Consider the following 11,489-nt stretch of genomic DNA (forward strand, 5'->3'; position numbering starts at 1 on the left):
TAATCGAATTCTTTTGTTTTTACCTCTTAAAAAATTTCGTTTTACCTGTCAGGGGGCAATTACTTCCATGCTGGGAACCACTGCACTAGACTAACCTGGGACCGCTCTGTTGAATGTAAAACTGTGCTTTAAAAATAATTTTGTTTGAAACGGGAAACAGTCCGACATTTACCTTTGACACTGGCAGCCGCATGAAAGAGGTGATGAGCAGTATTTGTTTGGTAAGATTCCGGTTACACGTTGCAAAAACTGAACTACAAATATCTTCCGAAACTCGAAAGAAAATGTGCCGGACTACTCTTAGGAGATACACCCGATATACTCCATGACACCTGCTAACAACGCTAAATACATACAACCCTAATGAACCGTGGTGGCTGTTGTACCTTTCACGGTGAATTACTGCTGTAATTAGTGTACGTGCAAAAAATTACTCTGACATTCGACCATGTCTTCTGGGTGTCATTCTTTTTTTGTCGGGCAGTGTATACGAAATTAATACCCATATTTCACGGATGGCATATAGCAAACAAAGCGTTCATGACATTAATTATCATACTAAATCAGAAATTAAATTATCGAGGCAAAACAGTTAGTGACTCATATGTCGTACTATTGAGACTAGATGCTCTCGTCCTCTACACAACAACGCAGAAATTGATAAATCTTTAAATGTAAAAAAAAAAAAAAAAAAAAAAAAAAAAAAGGAAAAGAAAAACACGCTGCAACTGTAATAACAAACCATTTATGATTAACGGCTACTTTATCTTTCAAAGATAATATGTCTGTCCAGATAAAATCTGAAATTATTGAATTATTTGTATATAACAGTCCCCTAATTTGTCGATGAGTTTAAAAAAAAAGAGTTAAATTTTCCTTGTTCATCACAGTTTTGTCACTGACAGTAGTTTTTTTCTTCGTGTAATCGTTCACGCAGCAAAAATGTATAATCGAGTTAGACGCTTGCATTTTTTTGTGGGCAACGCCCTAATGAAGGTAAACATGGCTGTTAACAAACAGGAATATAGCAGCTCTGTCTCTCGCTTATGTTTCGGTTACGGTGATGAGTATGTCGACTAAGCAATGTCAGAAAATTTCGTTAAGCGCAGATATTTGCTTAATGGGGAATACACTACATATTGTAGATATGTACAGTTAACCAAAATACACACTTTTTAAACAGATGTAGTGGTGAAACTGTCAATGATAAACTAAATTCCGTTATGAGCAGAAATAAAACTCACCTGACGACCTGAGATCACTTGAAAATTATGTTTTGTCAATGTGGCGATACTAACAGGCAAATATTTTAAGGCGTACAATTCTTTTTACGTGTTATCACATGTAGTAGGTACGTTAATCGTTGTTTATTCTTTGTGTCTTTCTGCCCCTTTAAATACATGTTGATAAAACGAATATCGCACTAGACCAGTGTTTCCCAAATTTTCTGAGGCCTTTGCCCATGAGTGCGACAAGAGATTATCTAGTAACCCCCACGACTAATCTTATCAACATCAGTGGCTAACTAAATTTCAGAATGAAACAAAATTCTGTTTGAATGCTTTTGTTTTTAGGATGACGAAAGATAATCTCTGTAATTGTTTTATTATATCGTGAACTAATGATTTGGCTTATTTCTAACAATCTTTTATAGAATGATGAAACATTTAGTAGTGCACCGGGAGTGCTCCAACGCAACTCGTCCTCACGGCATACTGCCGTGCCACGTGACATGGTGTCGCCAACTCCCCACAACGACAGCATCGAAAGCACGTCACGTCACGTCACAGACTCACTCGGCTCTTGAGCGGACCCACTTTCCTCGACTTGCGCACGCACGCCACCATAGATAGCCTACCTCAAAGACGCAAAGAGAACAAGGCACAGGGACAACGATGAAAGATGGAAGTCAGAATCGATATCGCCTGGCGCCAGAAACCCACCGGCTCACAGGTTTTAAGGCTTTGCAGCATTTATTACATTCAATTTAAATAATACATCAAATGAAAGATTGATTACAAGTCTTCAACGTCAACACCATTCGTCACACATAGAGTCGAAAGGCGAGCTTTTCCCATCTCTTGATCAGTGTGTCTGGCGTAATTGTTTAACAATGCTGTTTCTGAAGTCGGGTAGATCTGCTGGTAGCGGAGGCACATACAGATAATCCCTTTCTGCAAAAAAGTCTCCACAGAGACGTCAGTGGAATTGCTAGTTCATCTCTAGCCTTCCGAACTGATTCCCTGGACTCAGACTCGTACAACTTGTTCTTCAGCCACTTTTGGTCGTTCCCTACTCTTCCCTTTGCGCATAGGCATTCAGACGAAAGTGTGTGAATTGCTCTTTAGTTTGGTGTTGTATTTATAAATGTAAGTTGAATGTAATAAATGCTGTAAAGCCTTAAAACCCGTATATTCATTTTGGAACACCCTGTACATACTTCCATAAATTTCCTTTACTTTACGCCTATGGTCACAAATTTTTTGTCAACGGACTACCAGTTTCGGTTTATAATGACCATCTTCAGATCTGCAGCAAAATATGGGGAAAAACATAAATACACTCGCATATTGTCTACAGCTAAAACAATAAAATAGACCATAATGAAAAGTACTGCTGACATACATGCGCACTTGTGCACTTTAAGTATGAAGAGGCATACCTGTTTTATAAAACCATGTCCTAATGTACTGGAGCCATACTATTCTCAATGTTCAGTTGAGAATAGTATGCACATTCTCCACAGCGTGCCAAAAGGCCGTGCTGTTAACTTTTTAGAGCAGCTTGAAATTTTAAAGCAAAAAAGAAAGAACCGACAAATCTACTTAACTGGCAGAGCGAGTTCGTGCCCAACGCCTGCTTTGATTTGTTTGACAATGTTAAGCTTCAATGACTGAATACCTCTGTTTCATATAGTTTGTTGATAGTTTCACCTAGTATAGAGTCCCTTACATATTTACTTCGTTTCCTTAAGTTGTGCACATAACCGTAGTCTTTTCTATATGAAGATGGTATCTGTTCTTTAGGACATGTCCGGAAGAGCAGATACCATTGGCGATCTGGCAGCTCTCGAACAGTGAAATTACAATGAAATCCAGACCATTAGCTGCTGACAGGCGTTGATAAATGTCAACGGGGACAGTTGAAAATGGGTGCCCCGACCGCGATTCGAACCCGGGACCTCCTGCGTACATGGCAGACGCTCTATCTGACTGAGCAATCGAGGATACAGAGGACAGTGCGATTGCAGGCATTTATCTCTGGCACGCTCCCCGTGAGACCCACACTACCAACTTTCTGTCCACATACTACGTTTGTAGTGCCCCTACCCGCCATACTCATTACTCACGGCAGTGGACCTACCGATTCCCGTAAGAGTTTGAGCAATGTGAGTGCATCCTCACTGAAGAAGATCATTGGCCACTGAGCCTTATCTATATGAAGATGGTATCTGTTCTTTCGGACATGTGTTTTGGCCATCATACCCGAGGACTAGAATGTTGTTCATCTGGTAATCCCAACGGTTTGACGATACAGGTACAGACGTGGTACGTGTAACGGCTCTCGACGGTGCAAGAACTTCGTGAGAAGATTCTCAGATCTAGTTCTATTGAATAAATTTGAGTCAATGTCTACTCGAGGAAAAACATAATTAAGCTCCAGTTACTACTACATAATCAATTCTTTTCGCCACGGCTTATCAGTGTACTGAAATATGCCAGAAACAAATCAGAATATTTAGAGGATCATCCGCGCCAATTTGAAACCCTGCTGACTTTTGTTTTGTATTGTCTTCTCTGTCGTGTATGTTGAGCGAAGAAATTTCGTTCACTTCATGTGTATGGTGTAAGAAAATTTTAACTTTTAAGCATTTATTTACAGATTATCGTTGTTGTTGTTGTGGTCTTCAGTCCTGAGACTGGTTTGATGCAACTCTCCATGCCACTCGATCCTGTGCAAGCTTCTTCATCTCCCAGTACCTACTGCAACCTACATCCTTCCGAATCTGCTTAGTGTATTTTCCCTTTTTAAATTTTCTAACCTACCTGCCCGATTAAGGGATCTGACATTCCACGCTCCGATCCGTAGAACGCCAGTTTTCTTTCTCCTGATAACGACGTCCTCTTGAGTAGTCCCCGCCCGGAGATCCGAATGGGGGACTATTTTACCTCCGGAACATTTTACCGACGCCATCATCATTTAATCATACAGTAAAGCTGCATTTCCTCGGGAAAATTTACGGCTGTAGTTTCCCCTTGCTTTCAGCCGTTCGCAGTACCAGCACAGCAAGGCCGTTTTGGTTAATGTTACAAGGCCAGATCAGTCAATCATCCAGACTGTTGCCCCTGCAACTACTGAAAAGGCTGCTGCCCCTCTTCAGGAACCACATGTTTGTCTGGCCTCTCAACAGATACCCCTCCGTTGTGATTGCACCTACGGTACGGCCATCTGTATCGTTGAGGCACGCAAGCCTCCCCACAAACGGCAAGGTCCATGGTTCATGGGGGGATTATCACAGTATGTTGAACATATCACCGTCGATGTTGGGAAGCAGTAGTAGTGTCCGAGAATCACGAATAATGTTTGATGGCTCTATCTGCACAGACTTAAAAATTTCTGTGACGGGTTGGTTGTTACACAACCCTTAAATTCTTCCTGAACACTGTATCCCTTCTTCTTCCATACATTTGTCCGTGTATCACGGATAATGTTTGATGGTTCTGCCTTAGTCAAATACTTTCACTTTTTATTTTATACTCGCCGGTACATGTTTCAGTGATGTAACACCATCGCCAATGGGTTCCGTTTATTCTATTTAACAGTATATTTTGTTATTCTTGTGGCTGTCCGTACCGATAGTTTTTTATCAGAAATTTTGGCTTACGTTGCTGTTGTTCCCACATAGTCAGAAATCTATGAACTATGTTCGCGAGAAGCTTTTTTTCACTGTTTACAATACGTTCAGTCGTGATGAAAAAATGAATGCATCGTACACAGTGAAGCTCTGCGTGTTGCGGGTACAGTACGTAGAGTGTCGACAACGTGGAAACAATTGCCACCAACAACACAACTGCAGATGACAAACTATGTTTGTAGACAGCGAGATGAATAAAAAATTCTTCTATTAAGTAAAATTAAGAGAAACCCAACGATGAAAACATTTATGGGTGGAGAGAGAGGGGGTGAGAGTGAGAGAGAAAGAAGAAATTATGTTTTGCTCGAGGTAGACTCTTCAGTGCACACTTACTGTTCAGGCAAATACGGAACTATATAGTGAAATTTCTTAAAAAAATTTCTAGAAAACAAGAAATGGGTCCAAAAAGTAGAACAACAGTTTAAAACATAAAGCCAATACAAGTAAAATAAATAACTAGACTAACAATGAATCTTTATATTTTGCTATTAGGCATGTTGAAAATACTCTGACAACACATTGTGTACAAGTTATTTTCCAAAAAAAGTATTTCAGAAAGCAGCTTTATTACACACCGGTGTATGTAGCTTGAAAACTTCTTTAATTTATGTTGTAACAAACGTCTTCATTTGTCAAAATTAATTGATGGTGATGGGCTATTTTGCAAAATTTGAAATTATTACAAAATTTGATTACATAATTTTTAGGAACATTTTTATATATCATCGTTTCTAACATATTACCTCCAAATCCAAGACGTAAAATTAACTTTCGGTTTGTGTTTTACCCCTTAAAAGTAAAAACTGAGCACAAACAAAAAAATATATATTGTATTATTTTTCCCCTCTACACACCCGCCAAGTTTTGTCATGATCGGTTATTGACACTTGGAAATGTTCTCTTTTCAGTAAAGAATCTGAGTGCACGATGTTGCTGTTGTGCGGTAGCACAGACAGGGTGAAGCGACCGATCGTGAAGATCAGATAGTCTCCGACGAATCAGTGATTTGTATGGCGGTAGGAGGCTTAAGATCAAAATTAAGTGACACGGTGTATAGAATTGCAAATGTGCTATATTACAGAAAGAGTGATCTCTGGGATAAATTCGATGCTTCAGAAGAAGAAAAAATACGTCCACTGCAAACAAAGTGGAAGTATTCTTGTTTATTCCACCTCCACTATGATAAAACATATGTGCCCCGTCACACGGGAAACCGACACAAAACATCGTGGCTGTTACGTCCATGCGACCAGAAACCCATTACCTGTGTATTTTTTGGTCACGGCAACTTGCTTAATTTTGTGTAGCTTATCTTTCATTACTGTAACCTTTTCGAAGACTACTGTAAATTTCTTTTAATAATGAATCACCATTTAGAGAATAAACTTCATCTTGGTGTTTTATTGTACTGTCGTCACAGAATCGGTAACGTGTCGAAAGTGTATGTATGTGCCAACATAAATCCAGTCACATTCCACCTCTTATGTTCGACGTCAGTGTGCAATAAGTCAAGATGGAGGGTGGCAGCACTAGCAGTGGAGGATATATAAAGCGAGTCATGAAGTGGGGAGGGGGGGGGGGGAGCGTAAAAGAGTGCGGTCGTTTCAATACGGAAACCGATTTATACTCTATGTGATCAAAAGTATCCGGACAGACCCAAAAGCATACGTTTTTCATATTAACTGAATCATGCTGCCACCTAACGCCAGGTACTCCATATCAGCGACCTCAGTAGTCAATAGACATCGCGAGAGAGCAGAATGGGGCGCTCCGTGGAACTCACGGACTTCGAACGTGGTCAGGTGATTGGGTGTCACTTGTGACATACGTCAATACGTGAGATCACTCCTAAACATCGCTAGGTCCACTGTTTCCGATGTGATGGTGAAGTGGGAACGTGAAGGACACGTATAGCACAAAAGCGTACAGTCCGACTTCGTCTGATGTCTGACAAAGACTGCCGACAGTTGAAGAGGGTCGTAATATGTAACAGGCAGACATCTATCCAGACCATCACACAGGAATTCCAGACTGCATCAGGATCCACTGCAGGTACTATGACAGTTAGGGGGGAGGTGAGAAAACTTGGATTTCATGGTCCAGTGGCTGCTCATAAGCCACACATCAAGCCGGTAAATGCCAAACGACGCCTTTCTTGGTATAAGGAGCGTAAACATTGGACAATTGAACAGTGGAAAAACGTTGTGTGGAGTGACGAATCACGGTACCCAATGTAGCGATCCGATAGCAGGGTGAGGGTTCAAATGGCTCTGAGCACTATGGGACTCAACTGCTGTGGTCATAAGTCCCCTAGAACTTAGAACTACTTAAACCTAACTAACCTAAGGACATCACACACATCCATGCCCGAGGCAGGATTCGAACCTGCGACCGTAGCAGTCGCGCGGTTCCGGACTGAGCGCCTAGAACCGCTAGACCACCGCGGCCGGCTCAGAATTTAATTTTGTTGTCTTGTATACGGGTTTTACAATTTAGTGCAATTATTTCAATTGTTCGATTAATCGTGTTTGAGGGAAACATTTCGTGTAAATGGTATTGCTGGAGATAAAGAGTCATTGTGTGTAATTTTCGTACAGTGACGAATTTTTTATGTTTTGTAAATGATTACGCGGTCAATGAAACAGGCAAAAATGATGAATAGTCAGAATAACGAAATTGTTGACATGGCGAACTCGCCAACATAGGACAACAGTACGATGAATAATGGTGTTGAAAACAATTTAATAAGCAGGGAAAATAGTCCGGAAACAGTTCAAAATTTTTCTCAATCAGAAAATTCACAGATTACGTGGTTAACGACAGAAGAAATGGAGCAGTTGATGGGTGCAATATTAAATTTGGGATCACGGATGGAAGCAATGATAACACTGTTATTCTCACAAATAGGAACAAGTAAAACCGAAATGGAAACAATGGAAACACAGTTAGGCTCACGAACAGGGACATGTTTCAAAAACATGAAAGATGAATCAAAGAAAGAAATTAGAGAAGTACAACCGATTTTGAATTCTCACAATAATAGATTAATTACAGTAGAGATTAGACAAAAGGAACAGGATAGAGAACAGGAAGAAAGAGATCGCGTGATAGTACAAAAATTTTCAGAGTTAAATTTACAACGTGCACACGATAAGGAAGAAATATTTGAGAGAATCGAGGAATCCGTACCAAATGACAGAATAAATAATCTAACACAACAATATGAACAGTTAACTACCAAATGTGTTAATACTGAAACCCGAGTCACGACACTTACGGAAGACGTAAATAAACAGAAAGAACAAATAGGTGATTTATCGGAAAGAGTTGAGGAGATTTCAGATAAATTGACAAGTCTTAGTTTAAATGGGGACAGAGATTCAGATGACACAGCACCATTGCCATTTGCAGAAACCGAAGAGTACCAGAACATAAATAAGCATGTTGAAAATCAGGGAAAATTTAATGAACGCCTTAAAATGGAAGTTGAGGCATTACGAAAGCAAGTCAACCAAATTGAAGGCGAAATCGGAGGAAAAGACAGCAAAGGAAATTTAGAATCACAGGTAGCAGAGGGGTTTGAAGAAAGTAATTTGTTTCGTGTACGGGATGCAACAAGAGAGTGCCAGGCGCGTGAATTTAACAATAATCGTCATTGTGACTGGAACAGTCGCGGTAGGTCTTTGTCGCCACGAGGAGAAAACTTTGACTATATTTTTGACTGTTCGGAAATTTAAGATCTTCCGCAATTCTAAGAATGACATACATCCATGTTCATGGTTAGATCAATTTATGTACGCACTTCCGCCAAATTTGCCACTAAGATACAAACTGGAAATTATGTGCGGCTATTAATGTCCTCAGGGGATTCACTACACTAAGTGAATATGTGCCGAAGCGAGCATAGGGCCCCGAGCTGTAGTGGTGCTATTTCCCTTTTAGTTTTCTGCACCGCTGCCTACTCTTTTACTATTCTTTGCATCTGTCAAAACAACTCTTCTACTATCAATCTATGTGGACAGTAGATAAACAATAACCGGATATGACTATTTTACCTAAAACTGATTTCGGAAATTACCGTTTGGACTTACTGTATCTTCATCAGCATTCATTCCTAGTTTAAATGAAATTTTACCTGTTTATCTTCGTGACAATATAACTTCATATGTTGACGATATTCTTATTGCTAAACGTTCTTGGAGTGAGCATAACAAAATTTTGGATTCATTATTACGTATCTTTGCAAGAGTTGGCATTACTGTGAACTTGGAAAAATCCTAATTTGGTCGTTCTCAGGTGAAATTTCTCGGTCACATTATTTCTACAGAAGGTATTCTTCCTGATCCAGAGAAATTAGACGCTATTCGTAACTATGCTGTTCCTACCACAAAACGTGATGTTCGTAGTTTTCTTGGTGTCTGTAATTTTCTTAGACGCTTTGTTAGATTGGACAATTTGGCCACACCTCGTTTTTGCGAACTGTCTGAAAAATTCTTTTTAAACGAAAATCGGTCGACAGCTCTGTTTGGTTAGTTTGTATTCCTGATGAGTGGGTTAATAAGCTGATTTGGTATACGCATTTCAGTTTTGCACACTTTGGTCCCAGAAAATGCTTTCATAAATTACGGGAAAATTGCTACTTCAGTAATATGGAAAAACGTATTCGATCTGTTCTGGCCAAATGCAAATTATGTCAAAAGGCTAAGCCGCCAACAATTTCTCACAGAGCACCGTTGTTTCCTATCATTCCAGCGAAATTAAAGGGCATGGCTACAGTCGATTTGTTCGGTCCAGTGGTTCGTTCTACTAATGGTTTTGCGTACATTTTCGTAGCAGTGGAGTTAACATCAAAATATGTGTGTTTACACCGTTACGCAAAGCAACAGCTCGTTCAGTATCTAACGCTTTCATCAAACATTTTCTTAAAGAAGTTGGTCATGTTGATAAGGTTATATCAGATAATGGATCACAGTTTCGTTCTAAAATTTGGCTTCGTACTCTACGGCGTCGTAAGATTAAACCAATTTTCATTTCACTTTTTCACCCTCAATCTAACGCTTCAGAGAGATGGATGAAGGAAATAAATAAATTGTGTCGTCTTTATTGTCATCAGAATCACAGAACGTGGGATCAGTATCTTCATATTTTTCAAAACATTCTGAATGAACTCCCTAATGATTCAACTTCTTTACCGCCTATATTGATATTAAAAAACAAAGCACCGACAAATCGCATTTCTGAAATCGTTCCTTTTCCGCCTTCACGGAAAATGTGGCATTCGGAAGTTGTCAACTTGGCTCTACAAAATGTTGAATCTGCGGCTGCGAGAAGAGAGAAATCAGCTAAGCGTCCTGGTCGTTTAAAAATCTTGTCAGTTGGCCAAAAGGTACTAATTAAGTCTCATCGTTTGTCTCACAAAGGAAAAGGCTTGTGTCGCAAATTTTTTCTGCTTTATAACGGTCCATATAGAATTCGCAAAATTATTCATGATAACACTGTTGAAGTAGAAACTCTTAAATCACGACGCTCTAAGGGAATACATCATATATCAAACGTTAAAATTTTTGTGGAATGACATACTTGTGAGAAAACAACAGTTATACGTAAACATGCGGAGAGTACAAGGATACCGCGCTGTGTTTTGGCGGCGGCACATACTCAAAGCAACAGTCAAGTCTGCGCGCCGCACAAGGCAGTCGTTGACCGCAAACAATTGCTTCCTACGTCACGCGCCTACAGCTGATCGAGCGCTCAGTGCGAATGCACTGACAGCCGTAAACAAATACACAGTCTAATTTCTCCGACTAAATTCAGTATAAAGCTATAGTGACTTGATGAATTATGTTATTAACATTCAGTATTTTTCAGGATACGGTTGCATAAAATATTTAAGAACTTCAGGTAAATTCTGTGTGTCTCCGACGTTAAGAGGACTTGCTATCGAGAAAATTTCAGAAAGAATGTAATTTCCAAGAAGAAACTAATAAACTAAAAAGGTAACTATTAATTGAGTTTATTTTTCAGGTAACATATTTCCACTTAGGTACGTACTTTAGACGTAATTTGCTGCTCGCGATTACGTGATTCATACTTTGTGCTAAATTTCATGTTCTATGAAATTACTTGTGAAGCGACGTGCTTGCGTACGTTAACTGATTTTGACAATGATTGATGATTGAATAGGATTGTTATTTGTATATATTATGCATCGCTTGGCTGCACTGCTTTTTCACTGATGTCATATTTTTTTTATTGTGTGTCTGTTGTGCTTATTTATTTAAATTATAATTGTAACCTGATTAATTGTGCTGATGTGGTTAGGTATGTAAGTTATACTTTGTGATTTATCTGCTTGCGCCTTCATGTTTACTAATTAAGATTACATATGAACATTTATTTGCTTATGCTGATATGATGCTAATGACCTGTTTATTATGTTAGATAACATATTTGCTGCCTTGCTTATGGATTGCATATTTACACATTTCTGTTTTGTTGTCATAACTACTCTTTAATTTGTTATATAGAAATGCTGATATAAGGTGTACAAACATAAAGTTTAGGTCACATTATT

Source organism: Schistocerca serialis, chromosome 6 (genome assembly GCF_023864345.2).
Source record: "Schistocerca serialis cubense isolate TAMUIC-IGC-003099 chromosome 6, iqSchSeri2.2, whole genome shotgun sequence".
NCBI classification, from domain to species: Eukaryota; Metazoa; Arthropoda; class Insecta; order Orthoptera; family Acrididae; genus Schistocerca; species Schistocerca serialis.